At 42.5% G+C, this 21,301-nt stretch overlaps 1 protein-coding gene across 2 annotated transcripts in view; it reads left to right on the top strand.

Moving 5' to 3' along the window:
• Positions 1-254: 254 nt before the first annotated feature.
• The window catches only part of PDZK1 (PDZ domain containing 1), a 106,007-nt gene continuing 84,960 nt past the window's right edge, over positions 255-21,301 (top strand). Inside the window, exons 1-2 of one of the 2 annotated variants that reach the window (XM_069202627.1) lie at positions 304-319; positions 1,013-1,180. The gene's annotated coding sequence lies outside the window, so the exon portion shown is untranslated. Of the gene's footprint in view, positions 320-1,012; positions 1,181-21,301 lie in introns of both variants that reach the window. The other variant, XM_069202626.1, reaches the window with a different exon arrangement.

Below are 21,301 nucleotides of genomic sequence, written 5' to 3'. Positions count from 1 at the left end.
TTTGATTTTGGTGACTACACCAGAGCAAGCACTGAACAGTCTTTGCTGTGCCCTCTCCAGCACCACAAGAGAGAATTCTGCAACTAGGTATGGCCTCGTGAAAAACCCTCATTTGCAAGTAATGTTCTTGATAAACAAAAATGGTTTTCCATCTGCAGGCAGGGAGGTTAGGCGATCAGCAGGAGCAGAGTTAAATAGATCACGTTTTCCATCAACCTTTGACCACTCAAAGTCCATGTCTGTGCTGATATTCTCCCCGGGGAGGTCCTGCTAGAGAGGAGCCCAGTTCCTGCCAGAGCCTCTCTGCGCCGGCAGCAAGGTAAGGGACTTCAATTAAGATATGAATGGGTGTTTGTGGAAGAGATCTCAGAAGGGGCTTTAAAGCCAGCTTCTGCCAAGCAGGATGCTGCGTTTAACGAGCCCCGCCTTCATACCGTAGCATTGGTTTTAGAGCTTTCAGCCAATTATTGGTGCATTACTGTACATTCTGCACCAATAAGAGGCCACAGCTATCCCAGTGCTTCTGACCCCGTCCTAACCACTGAATTAAAGCAAGGGCCTGTGGATGGAATGGGCCCATGTTCCTCCTGAGCTGTTAAAGGAAGAAGAGGCCGCACTGCAAAGGGAAGAATATACTCAAAACTTCTCCAGACTAAAACAAAATTGGTCAGGTGTCAAATACAAAATGTAGGACCGTATTAGCTGCCTTTGTTAAATTTTGTGGCATATTTCAAAATGTCAAATTTTGGATTTTAGGTTGCATGTGCAATTTTGGTGATGGTGCAATGGGCCAAAGCTGAGGGGGGGACTCCTTAATGGCGTGCGTGCCTCTCCAGGGCATGCTGCATCTCCGTGCACTGAGGCTGGGTGAGATAATGAGAGCTGGGCAAGGGGAACCATTATTTTATTTCTGCAGGGGTGTAGGTCCATGGACGTCATTCGGGGGGATAGTACCGGCTTCATCTGACCTGCCACTGACAGTTACAATTACCTTGCCTTCCTCTTGTCTCAGGGTCCTAAAGGCAGCTGCAGACAGAGAGTAAACACGACCCCTACAGAGGTATTTACCCTCTGCAGTAGTCAGCCCTAATTCTTCCTGTAGCCTGTCACAGAAGGCTGTTGATGGACGGAGAATAGAACAAGCGGTCCTCCACCGTCTGATGCCATCCGAGGTCAAAGGGTGAGTGACATCACATCCGCTACTCCTGGATTTTGGCTGCTCGGGTCATTCATAGTGTCGACAGAGGCTGTCAAATATTTCACATACATGGAATGGCGGTGCCGATCGCGCTCTTAGGCCCTTATTTATATATTTTTAGCGCCGCATTTGCGTCATTTTTTGACGCAAAAGAGGCGCAAACTTACAAAGTGCAATTGTATTTTGTAAGTTTGCGCCATTTTTGCGTCAAAATGCGGCGCTCAAAAAGTATAAATATGGGCCTTAAGCTGCTGCAAAATATCCGTAGGGAGGGCTGGATGCACTCTCATAGGCAGACGAAAGGCCGATGGAAAATGTACCCTCACACTACAGGGATGTGATTAAGGCTTTTCTTGCTTCTACGTTTTTAAATGCAGTGGTTTATACCCACATCACAACTTCAGCAAAAACGCCGAACCTCGCCTTCCACTCTGCAAAAACCCTGGTCACGTACAAGCTAGGAATGCAGGTGTGTTCTGCTGCTCTTAATGAATAACTGTGTTTATATCCGGTAACCAGAGTTTTTTACTCTGTATCTTGTGTCACGCTAAACTAAGCGTGTGCAAAGAATCTTAGTTCTAACTACGTGGGGTCCTGGACCTGTTCTGTAACCTGGAGGGGTGTACCAAGTGTGCCATATTGCCGGAAGTGGACTACTGACCCTTTATGAACATAGCGCATAGAGTGATGGTGATAGCATACGGAGATTAAGAGGGATCAATAGTCTGACCAGACCTTATGCCGCTGAGGTTGAGGCCTGCTAGTCAACCTGTGTAAACTGCTGCTTCTTTATGCATACCCAGACCCTTGCACTGACATCCCATGTGCATGACAGGCATCTTTAGTACGTGTAACACATGCATGATGTGTGAGGGAGACAAACTAATGGAGATTAGTGGGATCCATTTTGGATACCCATGCCTGGCATAGCACAAGACGAGGGGTGGTTAGAACTGTGCATCCAAACAGTGGAAATACATTTCCTGCTTCCCTGTAGTTGGAGGAGAAACAGTGATTAATTTGTAAATAAAATAAGAGTCCGAGCCCACATCAGGAGCCCACTGCATCTTCCATCACCCATTCATCCTGCCAGCGCTGGCAATAACAGTACTAAACAACTGCAAACCATCACACTCCTGCAAGGGAGACAACCCAGACCATTCCAGTCCATCTGAGCTTTAGGAATGGCTCGGGTGCAGGTATTAGACATTTTTTAATGTATATTAAATGAATAAACAACTGTTGTTGTGCTCATCTCCATATCAGACAAAATTCACCACCATGGAAGCATCCGTTGCTCTAACTTTGAAGAACACTTAAACAATCCCTAATCAAAAATGCATCAACCAAAAATGTAAATTAAGCTTTGCTCGATTTAAGAGGGTCTAATGAGACTCTGGATGTTCAAATGAGGCTAAAGAGCCCCCATCATCCAAGTCTGTGCTATTGGCAATTGGTCTTTCAGGGCAAGCACCAGTAGTAGACTCTCTTATTACTTCACCTTAGTTTCCCAGTGTTTGATGGTTAAGGTCTCTGTAACACTATTTCAGGAAATGGGCAATTATGGGCCTGGGTGGGATCCCAGGGGCATGCCTCTTTGCTAGTGCATGGGGGTACGCTCAACCAAGAAGCATGAGGATATCTGCTCTGGATCCATGTTTCTAGGAATTTTTCCAGGTATGGTCCTTTCAGACCCTCTAAGAACCCCACAAATGGAATGGCCTTCCACATCTTCATTCATTGCAGCCATCTATCCAGCTCTTCAAATTATGTACTGTCAGGTGGACCTCTTTAACAGAATCCTCAACCATCATTATACGGCGTTCTGCTTCCTTGTGTGACCCGTAGTGTTGCCACAACAGTGCCACATCTGCCCCCTACCTTGCTGATCTTCATTTAATGGACCTGATAGGAGGATTGAATCACCTGGAGGATTACATCCCTGCTGGAGCAGGCCCTGCCAGTGAGTCCGTGGTGGTTTATCTCCTCTCCATCTCCTATCGCTGTGGGTCTCTGGCCCGGAGGAAGACTTTTACAAACTTGCATACCTTGGCCTGCATGGGTAGATCCTTGCCCCTCACCATAGTGAAGGGTGTGGACCAACACCAACAGCCTACTTTTGGGCTACGACAAAACATGAAGTGTAGGAGACTCACCTGGGCAGCACAAGCAGTCCTTTGAGGTTTTGTTTCCATAACTAAATTACTTTATGGAGACCCTCTGATCAGTGGTGCTGGCTCGGAGTCGGGTAGTGCCTCAGTAGGTACCCGGCCCTCATATCTCAAAAGCCCTTATGTAAAAGGTCACCACAGGGATGGTTAACAATCCACGTTACTGCTTTTATAAAGGTGTGGCCTGCTGCTTTCTGTTCGGAGTCCTCAGCTTACAATAGGTCCCAAGATTTCCAGCGCTTCTCTCTTTGTCCTAAATCAGAGCTGCGTCTGCCGAAGCATCAACAAGAACTGCAGTGTCAGCCTGTCATCACCCTCCAGGTCGGGCCTCAAGAACACCTAAGGATCAATTGGTGGGGAGGAGAAAAGGGAGGAGAGGGGGATACTTAACCTCATTAGACCCACTCTTCCTCCCAACCACCACCTGCATGGTATGGTCTTTGCAGCATTCAGGGTCAAGAATCTAAGTGGTGTGCCTGCCAACAGAATGTTCAGGGGTGTAGTACTCAGTCCCAGGGCTCTCCGGCACCTCCCCCCGGGGCCCAAAATGGCTGCAGAGAGACACCCCCTGGCTTTCCAAGGCCATAGTGAGGGCAGTGCAGGCATCACTCACTGGCCATGCGGCAAGTGTCCAGAGACAAAAGGCTGCAGTAGAAGGGAGCCACCAGCTCTCCGCCTGGTTCACATCACTTTGAAGCGGTCTAGTGGGGGAGTGACTCGTAAGTGAAAGTCTCACTGCCTCTCAGTCGGATTCGCCTCGACTCCAGTTATGCTACTGACACCTCCACAACTTGGCCACCAGACTAACTTGCACTCACTCTTATTCTAACTCACTTTAAAAGTCTCACTCTCACTTATTCTGAATCAGTCTTACTCACTCATTCTCACTCACAGTTACACTCATTGTCAGTTACTCTTACGTATTCTCAGTCAACCTCTCTGGCACTCACGCTCGCACTTTCACATACACACATTCACAAGCACTCTCTCTTTCTCTCACAAGCACAAGCACACACTATCTCTCAGCCACATGAATGCACACAGCATTTGACAGACTTACCTTCACCTTCCACTGTTGGATGGAACACAGCTCCCTTTCGCTTCGAATGGAGAAGCAGGAAACTGAAAACTGCAGCCAATGCATTGATGCACAGATTCCACCCTTCAGCTTCTTGCTTTTTCATCTCATCCTTTACCAACCTATTGTTAGGTGGGATGGAGGTCAGTAAGCCTTCTACCCTCACCCCCACCTTAAGGCAAGGTGTGAGAAGGCACTGTGGTAGGATGAAGGGCACTGAAGAGCTTCAGCCTATAGCCCCTGGACTGGCCTGTCACTAATGGCACCCCTGCGGCCTGGCCTGCACTTAGCCAACTCTGGAAAATGTGTTTCAGAATTGGCATATGCACTCATATGTGCCCGGTTATTAGGGAGATTCACTGCCTCAGGCAGGCTGATACAAGAGTCAGCATGTTTTTAAATATACCAGCATTAAATAATAGGCTATCACTCGCCATTGGTATAATAAAAAGGATCAGAAAACTATAAGGGCAGCGGCCAACACCGGTAGGGCAAGTTGCCACTGGTGATCCTACTGGTATCTTGCAATACTACATTGCATTGAAATAATAAAACAGGTATTTGCAAAGTGTATGTTCACCCTTGGGGTCTTTTAGCACTGTTTGACAGATGTTTATTGTTCCCCAGTGGTGAGCATGTTGATGACCTGGAAATAGAAAAAGCTTAGTAAACCTGTCAGGATGTGAACCTGACAATGGGATCGAATGGAGATCTCTGCAGTGGATGCAACTGGGTCCGGTGGGCCAGTGAACAAATGTACTCACTCCAAAAATCTGCCTTTGACCTAGTTGGCACAGGTTGGAATCCTGCCAGGTGCACCCTGCTTTTAATTCTTCTGAGGCTGATGACCTGGCTTCTTCTGAGGCTATTTAGTTCCAAAATGACTAAGCAGTGAACTATTGCCTTACAAATAAATGTGTTGTGGTATGTGGTAGTCCACTATGCATTGACCCACAATGCTGCCCTACCTACTTAAGCCTATGCTCAAGGGGTTAGACCTCAGCTGTTAGACAGTCAGGGGCATATTTATGAAAAAGTGGATCAGCGCAGTGCAGCAAGTCAACTTGCTGTACTGCATCACTGGGAAAGGGAAGGAATGTGCAGAATTTAAGGAAAACAACACATTCCTGTCTTTTCTCCTGCACTGGCGCACAATGGGCTGCTTAGCACCAAAACACGAACTCAGGAACCCTTGCCCCATGGTGCAAGGGTGTCTGTGTTGCATGCACAAAAACGATCCCCTTTCTATGTGTGCTGTAGTATGCAGCACACATAGAAAGAGGAAAGAAATGAGGAGAAATTAAGATTTTTCTCCACGTTACGCCTCTCCTGTGGAGTCATATCTTTTTGGCGCATTCCCAGGTTTATCTGTTCTTGTAAATCTGGGAATGCATCAAATACCATGAATGTTGTGTGGGAACACCCACACAACACCCATGGAAACACCTCCCTAGTGCAGAGTAATGCAACTCAGTCATTTGGGCTGTGTTACATTACTTGAAATTCATGAAGTGATGCAGGGCCACGCAAGGTGACCTTGTCTGACTTTATAAATGTAATTCTTCATTTGCGTTGCCCTTGCACCACGTTGCGTGATGCCATAAAACACAAAGTGGCTCATAAATATGCCCCTCGGTCTGTTAGCTTACACATTTCTATGTCACCACCTTAGGGTTGCTGGCAGAAAGCTGGACAGCATGTCTCATTTGTGGTCCTGATGCCCTACACTTTGAAGATGTAACCTAATACCCCAAATAGAAGTGGGATTGACATGCATTGCCCCAATTGCAAGAAGAGCAGAGTGGTCATTTACCACTTTTAGAAAGTTTTGGTAAGGGAAGGGAGCAGCGTCCTATTGGTTTGGCTAAAGCAGTCCTTAGTCTTAGGAACATGCTGGAATTATACACACTAGCTACAATTTAGAGTCCAAAATACATTCACACAGGAATTATATGGCCATCCTAAGGCAGAAATTTGGTAAAGTGACATACTTCTTATGTGGGGGACACCTTACATAAGACCATCCAGTTCCTGCAAAAAGAAGTAAAAGTACACTCCTAGCACCCTACAGATCTCCAGGACAGATCTAAATGCAGTAATGTAGGTCTTCTGCATTTAATGCTCGTCTAAAAAACTGGACAAATGGAAATATGCATAGAAAATGTATGCCTAAACTATTCCTGGAAGATGAAATGCTGAATGGGATAACAATTAAGATAGCACACAGATCGCCCAGTTAGTGCCCATATCTGGAGCAACCTGAACACCAGTGATGACACCTATTCTGAGTTTTACCAAAAACTAAGGCCCATATCTTCAAGTGGCCTACCCTGCCAGTGTGTCACTTTTTGTGATGCACCAGTGACACAGGCTGCACACCATATCTTCAAGCTCATGCAAAGCCATTTTGTGTGACTTTACATGACCTTGCAGATATTAAGGAATGCAACGCAAAACAAGTAACTGCGTTGCCTTACTTTGCATCAGGGAAGCGTTTCCATGGGCGTTGCGTGGGAGTTCCCATGCAACATCCATGGATTTTGAGGCATTCCCAGATTTACAATGTTTTGTAAACTCAGGAATGCGTCAAAAGTCTATGCCACCCCAGCGGTGGTAGAAGAGTGATGCAACGGGAAGAAATATCTTTATTTCTCCCCATTTTTTCCAAGAAGAATATGTGCGGCATCCTGCAGCACACATAGAAGGAGGTAAATGCCTCCACTGATTGTTTTTGTGCAGGAAAGTGTCCCTTTGTTTGTAAAAACAATCCTCCCCACAACACAGACATCCTTGCACCAAGGTGCAAGGGTGCCTGCGTTGGCGCATAGCAGCAATTTGTGCGCCAGCGCAGGGGGCGAGGACAGAAATGCACTGTGTCTTGTAGGCACGGGGGGTGCAGCAAGGTACTTGCTGTGCTGCCCTAAGCCATGGGCCTTGTAAATATGGCGCTAAGAAACTCACAGAGGGTGCCAGAAGCTGTATCAGGTAAACAAGCTTTCTCTTACCACATATTTCTCACCGAACCCACATAGAAAATGAAAGCTGCAGGATGCGGTTACAAAGTTTCAGCTAGAAAGAGGTTTTAGATATGTTTTGATTGATGATGCAACATCTTAGGCTACACCAAATTTATTGAAAAAAACACTCATAAACAGACAGGCAGATGGATGACACCAAACCTAAAAAAGTACACAATTGTGCAATTCTTTTTCTGAAACCCACACCTCGCTTCTGCGTGAAGGGAAAGATCCATTTAAGACCCTGTGTTCCACGTATATATAAAATTGGTACAAAGTCCTGGGGTAACAACAGAGACAGGTGCCTCACCAGTGCTCAATTTGTGCTTGTTGTTTCCGATGCTGAGCACCGGCACTTATTTTTGAGGGCCGGAGCTTATTCTTCTGCCTCAAGCATTTGCTGCGAGCATAGGACACATATGGGAAAGAAGGATGAAGGGAAAAATGAAAAAGCGTCACAAAGGGAGAAAGTAGAAAGCTGGAACAGTGAGCTGGAAGGGCAGGGAGCAGCTGTAAATGGATTGAAGAGGCCCGAGATGTCTCCAGGATTACGCCGCCTCAGTATTCCGTGTTTACACATTTAATTGCAGCAGCCGCGTGTTTAAGAGGAGGGCTTTGAGCACCGGCACCTTTTTATTTACAAATTAAGCACTGTGCCTCACTACACAACACAAAGCACACCGAGATCTGCAGACACCAATCAGATCATCCAGTCTGGCTAAATCATGGGGCAGATTCCTCATAGTAAATGGTCCAAAGCTATCAATTGTCGAAAAATATCCTTAAAAGTAAATCTCAACATCCTAGAAATCAGTGAACGTCTGAAAGCAGAAATGGTGAGCGTGTCAATACATGAGTTCAATACAATCATGGACAACTCTTGCCACACTTAAGAACATATGACACACAACAGCAACCTCAGACCTGCACTCAGCTATGCTACAGACAACTTACATGAACGACTACCTACATCAGTACCAGAACCCCTAAAACACCAGGGAAGATTAACTGCAGGAAAGAAGATAACATGATTCGACTTTCTCAATAGTTCAAAGTGTCAATGAAACAATGCCATGCTAAGGCGAAGGAACTGCAGTTATCGTAAAAGGCTAAATGGAGGCCCAATATACCTGCTAACTCCATCCCTCTGCGGCATACCGCCCAACTTACTAAACCTCTTTAATGGTCTCTCTTGAGCCCTTCTACCATTTTGATTATTATTATTGCCATGCTTTATGTACTAACTCCCTAGCCTTCCACCTTTGAAAAAATGACAGTACTCTGAAGTGGCAAAAAGGCGACATAGAGGTAGGGCACAAAACATCCTAAGTAAATGATTACATTTTTACGAGCTTCCTGGGTGGAGGATTCCTATGAAGAAATTATTCAAGAAATAAATATTATCCAGTCTCATGCTCAGAAGGGCAATGACTCTGAAAATGTGGTTTTATTGTTTAGAACAAGAATTTCCATTTAGGCGAGAAGTACTCAGTTAAGTGGGACAACATGTGTGTTGGTTGATGAATTTCATTTGAAGACAAACTGATCAAAGGAGGCTACACTTCAAGAACTCCAACAGCAAACGTCAGAGTTTCCTGGTAAATATTAACTTCCATCTCCTAAGCGTCCCGAGTTAATCAATTATCTGAAAGTCAGTTAATGTCTTGCAAGGGATAACAAGTCTGGCCACAGCAGGTCATCACGAGTCACACAAAGTCAATCAATATCTGTAGAGGTATATATTTACCTAGTCTCAACTATAAGGATAACAGAGAAACTGCAATTTTTGGATGGTTCTCTGTTTACCTTAGTCATGTAGCTCAACATCCAGCCTGTACCAGAAATAATGTCTGGCAGGGGGACGTTATGATGCAGGGAGGCCCAAAAAAATAGTGTAGTGAAATTAACAACATTTAAGTGCACCATTTTTTCCGCCATTTTTAATGCCTGCTCAGTGCAGGCGTGAAAATGACACACCCACTTTAATCAATGGGCCTCCCTGTGCGTTGCTGCACTAGCAACAACATTTTTGACACTAGTGCAGCAAAGCGCCACAAAAGCATAAAAAAGTTTTGACGCTATTGACCTAACAACTGCCATGGTGCGCCGTATTGTATTAATACGGCAGAACCATCGGGTCATTAAGTGATGCAGGGGCGATGCAAGAAAAGTGGCTTTCTTGTAAATATGCCCATTAGTTTTTTGATTTCTTAGTATAGCGTCCAATACCGTGGGAAGCTTCGAGGCACTTCGATAGACAGTGATAAATAACAGTCACAATAAATATTCTGACACTAACTCTAAAGGAGTATGCTACATGAGTGTGCATCTAACACAATAATGTGATGGTATGTTATATATGAACCAATGTCCTAAAAGACCATGCATCAATTTCTTCCAATATGCAAATGCTTCTCATAAAAGCTTCAGCATAAATTGAGGGTTTGGACCCGTATGTTAATGGGAAGGCGGTATGTGATTCTTGAGAAAAACATACATTGAGGAAACCTGTCCTTGAGAAGCTTTCTCCACCAATCTGTTTCCCTGAATGTTTCCAAATAACAAATCCACCCTACTGAATGCCTTTCATGTTTGAAATATTTTCTGCTGATTTTCACAGGGTCTCATTGATCCATCCAAATTCAGGATTGTGTACAAAGGCCAAACACATGTCTTTTCAGAACTGGTGGATCTACTGTCTATCCTGGAAAATTCTTTTGAATCTTGCATGGATAAATGCTCTGATAAGCCTGGCTCACAAAGTTAGTGATGCCCAGTTAACATTTTACCGCTCCTGAGAAGGAATGTGGGAGTAAAATGGAAACTACTAACTCAATACCCAACCTCATGTCCTAAGAGTATTCCAGAGTTTTGATTAACTGTACTCTCTACTTTTCAACCACACTAAACACTGATGAACAACTGGGAAAACCTATGGTATGGTTTGAACTTTCTCTGCGATTATGCTTCTTTGTTGTACGTCCAGTTGGTCCGGATGGGGACGAACCTTAAACAAGACATGGAACTTCATGTCACTAATAGTCTACATTATTGGTCAGTTTGTGTTAAGGGTGATGCAGTTGGTTGTCAAGTACCTGTAGTTGTGGTAGGCCATATGAGGGTGCCTCTCACGTTCCATGTAGTTTCACTCATTCTTCCATGCTTAAATAGGCCTGTATCTCAAACCGGCAAGTACCACCGTTGGGGAACACTTAACCTAGGCCCACTTTTGTGGCTGCTGCCCAGTGTCAGATATGTTTAATCAGGTAATTAACCAGCAATCCATGTACCTTAAAATGTGCTGCAGGTTGAATGGAGCGAAGATCCAAGCCTCACTGTAATGTAGAGAGAAAATGTTCAGAAAGTAATATCAGGTATTCATCGCCTCCAAACTTAACAGGTGTGAACTTCGTGCACCTCTAACCTAGTGTGTTTTAGCAGTTTGTACAGCTGTTTCAATAGCTGTTTGAGGTGTTTCAGCTGTTTGTTTAACATAATCCCATCCTGAGTCTGTACAATGAGTTCACAATGTCACAGATATTTATCTGCTACCTCTTACCAACCCGTGTAGTCAGCAAGGTTTTATCAGAAGTTTTAATTTCCATCTCTACCTACATGCCATGGTAATTTCAAGAGCAAATTACCCAGTTACTTTGGTTCAATTACATACACATAGCTGCCCACTTACTCATATCCTGATGTGTAGGTGTGGAGGGTTCTCATCATCCTTGTATGAGAGCCACACTGCTCCGTAAGCTTCATTTTACCTCCTGGATGCACGTCTCCCTTCTTGAATTGAGATTATTTGAGTTTTGTTTCTCAATGTTATCTTTCCCTTTCACCTCCCCCTTTGCACCCTCTGATTTTCTCTTTCCTAGAGCCATGTGTTGTTCCCTGTTGTGCCCATATTTTTGCTCATTGTGTAGGTTGCAATTGCACCCTACATCAAACTGGTCCTCATGCTCATGCCTGTCGGTCAAATGTCCACACTGAAAGTAATGTCCCTTAATATTAAATAGCTTAACCAACCAGTAAAGCGTAAAAATGTTTCTAACCACTGCCACACACTGAGGGAAGACATGGGGTTTCTTCAAGAAAACAAGATTGGTCATAAAGATGCACTTCCTATGCGCACTAGAGGGGTTCAATGGTTTTTCCTGCTCTCTGGCAAACTCTAAGAATGTTGTGGTCACCTTAATTTCTCAGGATTCAGGTCTATCATTGCTCTGGAGCAGGATGATAATGGTAGGTGGCTGACTCCAATCGTTCAGCATAGGATTATTTGCAGTCAACATATATGCCCCAAACATTGACACCCCTCTACTTTGGTTTAAACTTCCAGCCACGTGGGTACTACTTCCAATGAAGACCCAAATCGTCCTAGGAGGTGATTTTAATTTGCAGATGGATATTATCCTAGACAAGATTTTTTCCCTTCAATATAGAATCCCCTAAGGCACATAAAGCAATGCGCCCTCTGTGCACTTGTCATGGCCTCGCTGATGTTTGGAGGCTACACAACCCCCTTGCTGATGAGTTAACTTATTTTCTCCCCCACACAGCAGTTTTTCGAAAATCTAATTCTTTTTAGTTAGCAATTCGCTTCTGCAGGAAACCTCAGTCTCCTCCATTGAGGCTATCACAATCGCAGATCACACTTCCATTTCCATTTCTTTCCAGATTCCTTCCCTGAAGACTGAAAACCACAAATGGTGCATAAACATTGAAGGTATTGAGAATGTAACAGATATGCAGGAACTACACAAAGAGCTGTGTCTGTTCTTACAAGACAACACCTCATCTGTCTCTTCACCTATTACTTTACGGGACACCTTGAAGTGCTTCTTCAAAGGCCAAGTGATAAATGGTATGGGTAAGAAAAATAAAGGCATATTGACGGCTAAAAGAAAAACCTAAGAAAAAGAAAAAGTTGATAGACTAACAACACTCAAAAAACGAAAATATGATCATAGCAAAATAATCAGTAAACACACTCCCATATGGGTTCAGGCACAGAAAGGTTAAACATAATTTTACCAAAACCGGGTAATCATTAGCTGCATTTCTAAAAAAACAAAAACAAAAAAATTCACCTTAATTTCTAACATTAACGACACCCAGAGTATATTCAAAACCAAGACGTGTGATATTCTCCAACCTTTGCAGAAATTCGACACCAAGTTGTACACCCCTCGGTTTCCATGCCGAAAGATATATGTGTTAATTTTCTACAAGCTTTGCCAATATAGACCATTTCTGCTTCAAACAGTATGAAGAAGATATGATAGAGCATACTGAGATTTGGAATTTAATTAAGCTCATTCCAGGGAGCAGGGTCCCAGGTCCGGGTGGCCTACTGATTCGTTTTTATGAGACCTTTAAATCCACAATTATAGAGCCCTTGCATTCTGTGCTACGCCATTTTGATCCAACAGGGTCATCACTGGTACAGATGTGGAGGCCACTATTGGGGTTATCCCTAAAGAGGGGAAAGATCATTCTGACCCCAAGAATTTCAGACCAATCTCGTTAAGACTTAAATCTATGCTGAAATTCTAGCTATTCGCCTTGCTCCCTGATTACCAAGTTAGTCCATGTTACGCAGACGGGATTGATCAAGGGCAGATTAGCAAGCGATAATATTCACTTGTTTTGCCATATTATCAAAAAAGCATCTCTCTCACAGGCCCTCGCTGCAGCAGGCATTATTTTGGATGTGGAGAAGGCCTTTAACAAGTTGTCCTTGTTGTATTTGGCAGCTGCCTTAAATAGATACAATTTTGGGAAAGTATACATTTAGAGTGTCATGCCCTTGTATGAAAAAACCTCTGCAAGAATTAAAGTCAACAGTGAACTGTCAGGCTTGGTCACATTACAGGGAGGCACTTGTCAAGGCTGCTCCCTCTCACCAATGCTTTTCCTGCTGGCCATTAATCCTTTATTGTTAATGAGATTTGTTCATATGATTTTTTAAAGTGCTGCAAATTCAGAAGACATTTGAATCCTTTTAATGCTTACAGAATCCCCTGACCTTGCAATACATGCTATTTTAGACATCATTAATACTTTTTCTTCTTTTCAGGCCTCTCCCTTAATAGGGATAAAACTGAGGTCTTATCTCTCAATGTCCACTGCATCCCTTCCTGTCTTCAAACTTTCAATGGCAATGTAGATTCATCAAATACATAGGGCACCTTTACAAGCCCTTTGCGCCACTGATGCATACATTTTTTTATTGACTTATGTGATGCTCCTGTGGCGCTGGCCCCCTTTCATGCATAACTCCGGCTCAAAGGGGCATTCAATGGGTGTTGCTGTGGGCATTCTGCAGCACACAAAGATGGAGGAAAACGCCATTGATGATTGTTTATATGCAGGAAGGTATCCCGTCCGGCACATAAACAATCATCCCTGCAACGCAGGTACCCTTGCACCATTGTGCAAGGGTGCCTGAGTTGGCGTTAGGCAACCAATTGTGCACCAGCGCAGAGGAAAGTACAGGGGTGCGTCGTATTGGTATAAATACGACGCATCCCTGCACTTTCCTAATGACACAGTGCAGCAAGCTGGCTTGAGGCGACCACGCTGCATCATTTTTTTTAAATATGGGCCCAAGAGTATTACACAAAAAAGATCTCTTAGTAGCAGTAATCATGAAATAACAGACGTAATAGCCAATGGCTATATTGGATAAAATTAGACCAGGAGAAAGATCGATGAAATTGAAATCATTAAACTACTCAAATCTGCTCCAATTATCTTATTACTGCCCCTTCTTAAATGGAATCTCATCTCAAGATCTGTTTTATGTGAGTTTTATAAGGACTAAAGAGAAAAAAGAAGTTATAAAGCTCTGGCCACATTAAAAATAAGTAAGAGGGGTGATCATGTAATTGCAGCTTAAACATTTTTAAACATCATTCTGGCTTATGCTTAAAACAAGCCTATTACACTAAGGAAGAAATTATATTCGGATCACAGGAATGAACATTCATAGATTTATAGAGAGGTAATTTAAGAATCATGTTACCCAGAAACAGAAAAGTGAGTAATTCCAATAGAAGTAAAGGAAGTTATTCACCAAATGACATCTGCTATGCTTGGCTGAGGCTGGATTTAGAGCATGAGAAAGAAATTTGAAGACTAAGGGCCTGATTTAGAGTTTGGCAGAGGGGTTTACTCCATCACCGTTTATAGACCAATAAAGTCTATGGAAATTGCAATACGTCGGGTGGGATATCCATCACGTTTGTGACGGAGTAACCTCTCCGTCAAACTCTAAATCAGGCCCTAAGTCATATAGGTTCCGCAAAAATGCTCTTTGCACAATCCTGCTTCATTTTTGTGGAATGTTTGTGGATTGAAAAGATTGGTGAAATCAGTCCAGTTCAAACATTTATTTATAAGAGACAATTTATATACAAGAGACAAGGATGTGGAAAGAGTTTCCTACTTGTGAAGTATTTTTTCCAGTTCAGTTATATGCAAAACATAATATCTCTGGCCTTGCTTCAGGGTGGCTTTTAACTCTTACCTCTGCTAATATAACTAGATATGCAAAATATATAAATACAAAATGTGAATCAATATTGGCTGCCAAAGTAGAACTGTACAGAAATGTATTACCCATTAAGGGTACATTGGTGATAAATGTTTATGCAAATTTATTCGATACCTATTACTACAGCAGTCAATTGCAAAAGTTTACAGATGACTTGTCCCATTTCTCAAGATTCTTAAAAATGCATTCATCATAATGGGTGATTTTAATCTCTGTCTTAATCCAAAAGGATGTGACTAAAATCAAATAGATGTAACTAGCAACATTTTATATTCCCATAGCCACATTCACTACCTGTGCTTGTTCAAAATTTGCACATCAAGTTTTAAAAAAATCTTTCAGCCCAAGGAATGATTTGTTCCAATGGTCGCTTTACCTACTATATACCGAATTCCTGGCCTTCAAAGATGCTCAGTAGATTATACATCTGTACAGGCTGGGTGTTCTATATGTTGTCTAATTTCCAGGTTTCCCATTTGGGAACAGTTACCATTGTTCTTAAAACATAATTTTACAGATCCTCCAACTGCAGGTATGAGAAAAAGCAATACCCCTGAAGATAGATTTCCCAAGGCGTTTGACTAATTGAGTGGGTGAAAAACAACTGAAAAATGAATTGTGCCTCCAGAATAATTTGACATTAGATAATTCTACTGATCTGAAGAGTGATACAAACTAGATATATGATATAATAATAAAAGAAGGGATCAACTGTCTATTGGTTACAGAAAAGAAAAACAATGGCATAAAAAAAAAACACATGGAAAATGTTGAAAATATAGCAAAATAGTAGTTTGATTCTCAGTGCCACTCCTTAAAAAGTTGACTAAAGACTGCTGGGATGAAATATTTGTAGTCATTACTTCCAAAGATACTGAGAAATATTAGTGCAGCAAACGATAGGATGACCACAAGTTTCAGTTGAATGTAGGGTTTCAAGATAATGCGTACGGAAGGAATGTACTGTAGTGGATATTCAATGCCACCAATCAAGGAATATATTTGTGTGAATAGACACTGTCCATGTTTTGTGAATTTTTGGCCTGATTATTCTCCACCTGTTATTACAAAATTCAGTAGGTGAAAACATAGGTTTACCTGTGACTTTAAATGGTTTACACTTAAGTGTTTATTCTGTGATAGGAAGAAAGGTACAGTGATAAAACATGTTTTTAAGACGAGATATTCTTCGGATCCCAAAAATGATCCTTTAATAAAATTGATGTAGGTGCTTAAATGTATGCTAAACTCGGGCCCTCTGCTTTGGAAGACTGGACTGATTGGTAAGAACTAATTCCAGTGGCACACGGGAGTTTTAAAGATGGATATTCAACAATAACCACATTGTTCTTTCTTCGGTCTTTGCTTCAGAAGACAATATAAACAAAAGGAAACCTTTTCTCTTTTTCATCATCTTCCAAGCTCCATTTCGATTGGATCTGTTGTCAGTTGCTAAGGGGTAAATTAAGACAAAGGAAAATCCCTGTGAAGTTATCATCAATATTAAAAAAACATCACAGGAATAACTGGGAAATGCTTGAGATTGATTTGGAAAGTACCATGTCCAGGAAAATGACCATAAACAAATAATTATGCGGACTTGCCCCTACGTTATTCACTCTCTTCTTGACAGACTTCCCATGCACCCTAACATCTTCCTGTTCTTCGAAGGTGGGAGACACCCATGTACTAGATCTGAAACTTTAGCAATAATGGACATCACTCAATAGGATTACAAAGGAAATCCGATCTAACACATTTTGTAGTAGAAATATGTAAAAAGTAAAATCTTGGTATTTGGCATTACTGGGAGCAGAATGGCTGATTTATTGTACATTTAAAAGTTGAAGAGATATCCTCATATATACACTTGGGAATGCTGTTCCATAGTGAAATGTATTGTTCTGCCCAATCCAGATCGAGATTTATGGAGATAGCTCTCTATAAATCTCAAGTTTTATAAAGAGTTGCTGGTCTTAGAAAATTTAGAAAAGCGTTTGGTGGGCCATCTTTAACCACTGTATTAAGTGCTTTCAAACCTATGATGCAACCACAGAGTTAATATAGCATGAAACATTTGGCTTTAGTGAAAATCTTTCGTGGGACAGAATAGAAAGTTAATATTTGAAATAGGTGTTAGGAATACCTATGTCTGCAATTGTCCACGCTGTCAGAGTGCCCAAAAATATGACGGCCTGGAAATATATTATAGTTTAACTAGTCCTACACTTTTGGTATACACTTTTGATCACCACCCAAGAAAAAATTGCTACGCTATGTTGATGAAATAGTACACAATGAACTTAATTGGGTTAAGGAGGTAAGGAAGCAATTTGACGTCATAGGAGTTATGACAACCTTAACCCTATTGATCTGGCAGCCCCACCTATCTGGATTACAATTAATTTCGATCCACTGTTGCATATGAATCATAACTGAGTGATTTGAAGTGCTTGGATGTGAGAATTCTAGAATATCACAGATGCCATCATGGACAGAAGATTGTGTGTATCATCGTATTACCTTTTTGCCTAATTCAGAGATGAGACATGCTATTTTTAGTCCCGCTTGAGACAGCAAGATCTCTTGAAAATAAAAAAAAAATAAAAAAAGGGATTACAGCATGACCATTACTTACCATTCAAAGTACAGCTTCCTGGCTGTTGCCTATGTCCTTCTACTGGCTGTGCGCTCTGGAGGTACTTTTTAAACTTTTTATGTTGCACTCCATAAGAGTACACGTGTTCTCAATCTGTCTCCTCTGCTCTGCATTCTTACTTTCCCTGTTGCTCTCCCACCCTTCTCCTGCTGTTCAGGGTTTGGTTTGCTTCCTCCTCCCCTATGTTGGTGCTTGCCCCATTCTCCTCCCACCATCATCCCGCTGTGCTACGTTACTTGCATCCTCCCTTCTTCCATGGTGTAGTTTGCTCCCTCGCTCCTCCTGCCATCCACGGCCATTCTTGCCTCTCCACCCCACCTTCCCAGCCCCTTATTTTGCTTGTCCATTTTACCCTCCTCCCAATGTCCATCGTTTTCTGTCCCACCATGAAGTCGTTCTTCCACCATGTCCCATTTTGTTCGCTCCCCCCCCCCCCCCCCTTCGTCCTGCCACGTGACAGAAAAAAATTGACAAAGCCAAATAGCTCTTGCGAACACAAGAGCTGTTTGGCTCTGTCAATGTTTTTTAGTAACATGGCTGAAAGAAAAAAAGGGCTGTGATAGTGGCAGTATTCTGCATCGGAGCACTTTTTTCTTTTGCTTTCAGTCATGCAGCAGTCGCACAATTTTGCAACCTGGCTAATAAAAAAATTGATAAATCCAATAGATCTTGCTTTGGCAAAACCTATACACCTTGCCAATGCTTGTTAAATTTAGATTGCATTCAACCCTTTGTATGCATTCACTGAAGTGCAGGAGACTAATGAAAGCAAATAAGGGTCTCTGCTGCTGTAATTTAGATGTAAAACATAATAATGTTAAGTTAATATTAGATAGCTCTTTCTTATTGCAAATAAGGCACCAATATGTAAAATCATTTTTTAATAAGGTATAGGTTCATAACTGGAAGCTCAGACTTGTTAATATGATATGTGACTTGTGCATTCTGAAGATTTTTTAAGTCTATTTTTAAATAGAATTGTTTTAATGATCATACGGGTTTGCAATATATACATTGCTATGTCCCGAACTTTGTTTTATATTTGCTTTAAGAAACATAGTCCAAATAAACCAAATAGTACTTACTAGCACTTCTATCCCTACCTATTCCCTGATACCCCACCTGTGCCCTGGTACCTCTACCCATGCTCTTATATCTCCCCAAATACCCTAACATTTGATTATCTATAATTTCTAAATATCTTAGGGAATTTCTGACAATATGTTTCATTTATTGCAGTGAACAATCATCAATACTCACCGTTCCGCAGACATTTTTCTTATGTAGTGGTATAAGGCACAAGATTGCATACCCATATCTATTATAGATATTGGTTTTGCAAAATGCACTTTTTCCCTAGAATGTATTACTTTTCTTATGCATTTTAACAGTATTCCAAACTTGGGTAACAAATTGTGATTTATGTAACCTTGCTCTCAATTCAAATTCTAACCAAATTCATCATTATAGTCTGAATATAGTTGAAAGAAATGTAGGTCGAATGATTCCAGGCCATGCACATGTTACTGGGTCCCAATTGTGGCAAATGGGTTCTTTGGCTTCTGGTGTCCTGGGGCTCCTGTACAGAACTACTTTTAGCACTTGGATTTCAGGGTAGAGAGACCGAGCAGCCTACAGCTTACACAGGAAGGTGCTGCAGGCTAGAAACTGAGGGCCAGAATTTTTCATGCAACTCAACACAAGCAAGACAACTTGCTGTGCTACGCTGTGTGAAAGGGAGAGGGCAGAAATGCTCCATATCTATCAAGATACAGCGCATTCCTGTCCTCTTTCTGCACGGGCACACAATCTGCAACCTACCGCCAACGCAAGCACCCTTGCGTTATGGAGCAAGGGTGCCTGCACTACGGACAGGATTGCTTCTCTACAAGAAGGGACACCTTCCTGCACACAAACAATCCTTAGAGGCATTTCCTCTTTCTGCAGCACACTTAAGAAAGAGAAATCCATGAGGAGAAATGAGGATACGTCTCCTTGTTGCACCTCTGGTGGGAAAGTGTACAATTATGATGCTTTCCCAAGTCTACCAGTTTTGGAAAATCTATGAATGCTTCAGAAAACACGTGTGGATGCACGGAAAAACCCACTTTCCAACCATGTAATGGCTCCACCTTGTGAAGTAACACAGGGAAGCAACGTGCACTGTCTAGTGTTACTCCAAGTTGACCAAGTCACAGAGGGACGCGCAAGGTGGCCTTGCATGGCTTTGTAAATCTCATTCTAGGTTTCGTATTACCCTGCATCCCTTTGTATGGCACAAAGGTGGCGCAAACCCTTAATAAGTCTGGGACGCAGACCTTAGCAATGCAACAAATAACACTCAACAAATCAATAACAGCCAGTATTTTTCTTTAAAAAGAAGTACTTGAATGCACACACATCTAAATACTAAGCACCAAAGTACAATTACAAAATGGCATTAGGGAAAAACAGTGCACCAACAGGAAGTACATATTAAAGAAATGTAATCAAATACTCTAAATGCAGACTAGACCCCATAGGCTTGCAGAACCATCAATGATTTGCATCCAAGTAACCCCAACATTACAAGTAAAGTATATAGCAAATCATGTGGTAAAAAGTTATAGCAAATCAAGTGCATTGGCTTTGTCACAGGGTGATCAATATGCATTCAACAATAACGATATTACAAATATAAGCATGTATTTTCTTTTACCATTAGAAAGCCATACCTATAGTCTTTAACATACTACCAACAATAAACACTGCAAAACAGGGGAATGTTTCAATGAAAGTTTTTATTTCTACCCTCCCTCCTCAGTGCAGAAGTACTCACTTGCGGATGCCCCTGCCCTCAGGGGCCACCAGTGCACTGTTTACCAGGGACCATTTAGGAGTCTCAAAACCTGTGGTACAGGAGGCTCAACACCTGCTCAGCAGTCTCTACCCAGTGGTAGCGAGGGAGCCAGCTTCCCCATACTTCTCCACACGCCTGTCTGTAGACTCCTGTGTGGCCAGTTCCCAGCACTGGAGCAAGGAAGAAGGTAGTGTGACAGCACACTGTGCTTGGTGAGCCCCTTTCCTTTCAGGCCACTCGGTCAGGCCTAGCGGCTCCCCAGGCAAATGTAATGAGTGGCGGTCTCCACCTCAAATTGGGATATGCCATTGCACATGAGTTCCCACCCTCGGCTCTCTGGAGGTGATTTTCTTATCTCAGTTGAGATTTAGGAAATGCATTGGTGCCCTCTACACTCAGACACACTGCAAAAAACAAAAGCATTGCACATAAGCATTTACTTTTAATAGGATATCTCCAACAGTTGTGCCAAGTTTGAAAGGATTTGCTATATTGGATTCCTTGTGGTGCACTCCAGCCAGATGGAGTGCTCTGTTCTTGTGGGGCCTTCTGTGTTCCAAATATTTGATGAAATGTCCTTGATGATTTTCACAGCGTCGGACACTGCTGCTGCTTCTTCTTTTTCAGCAGATGCTCGCTGTAAGTCTGGCAGTACCCTGCTGCCCAGCACTCTGTAGTCTCCTTGGGTTCTGCCTGCAGGACTACCTCAAGGTTCTCAACACAGACCCTCCTTTTGCTTTCACTCCCGAAGCACCCAACACCTTCAGCCACTTTCAAG

Source organism: Pleurodeles waltl, chromosome 8, assembly GCF_031143425.1.
Source record: "Pleurodeles waltl isolate 20211129_DDA chromosome 8, aPleWal1.hap1.20221129, whole genome shotgun sequence".
Lineage (NCBI taxonomy): Eukaryota > Metazoa > Chordata > Amphibia > Caudata > Salamandridae > Pleurodeles > Pleurodeles waltl.
Note: the sequence above shows the minus strand (reverse complement) of the source record. Positions and strands in the feature narration are given on the sequence as shown.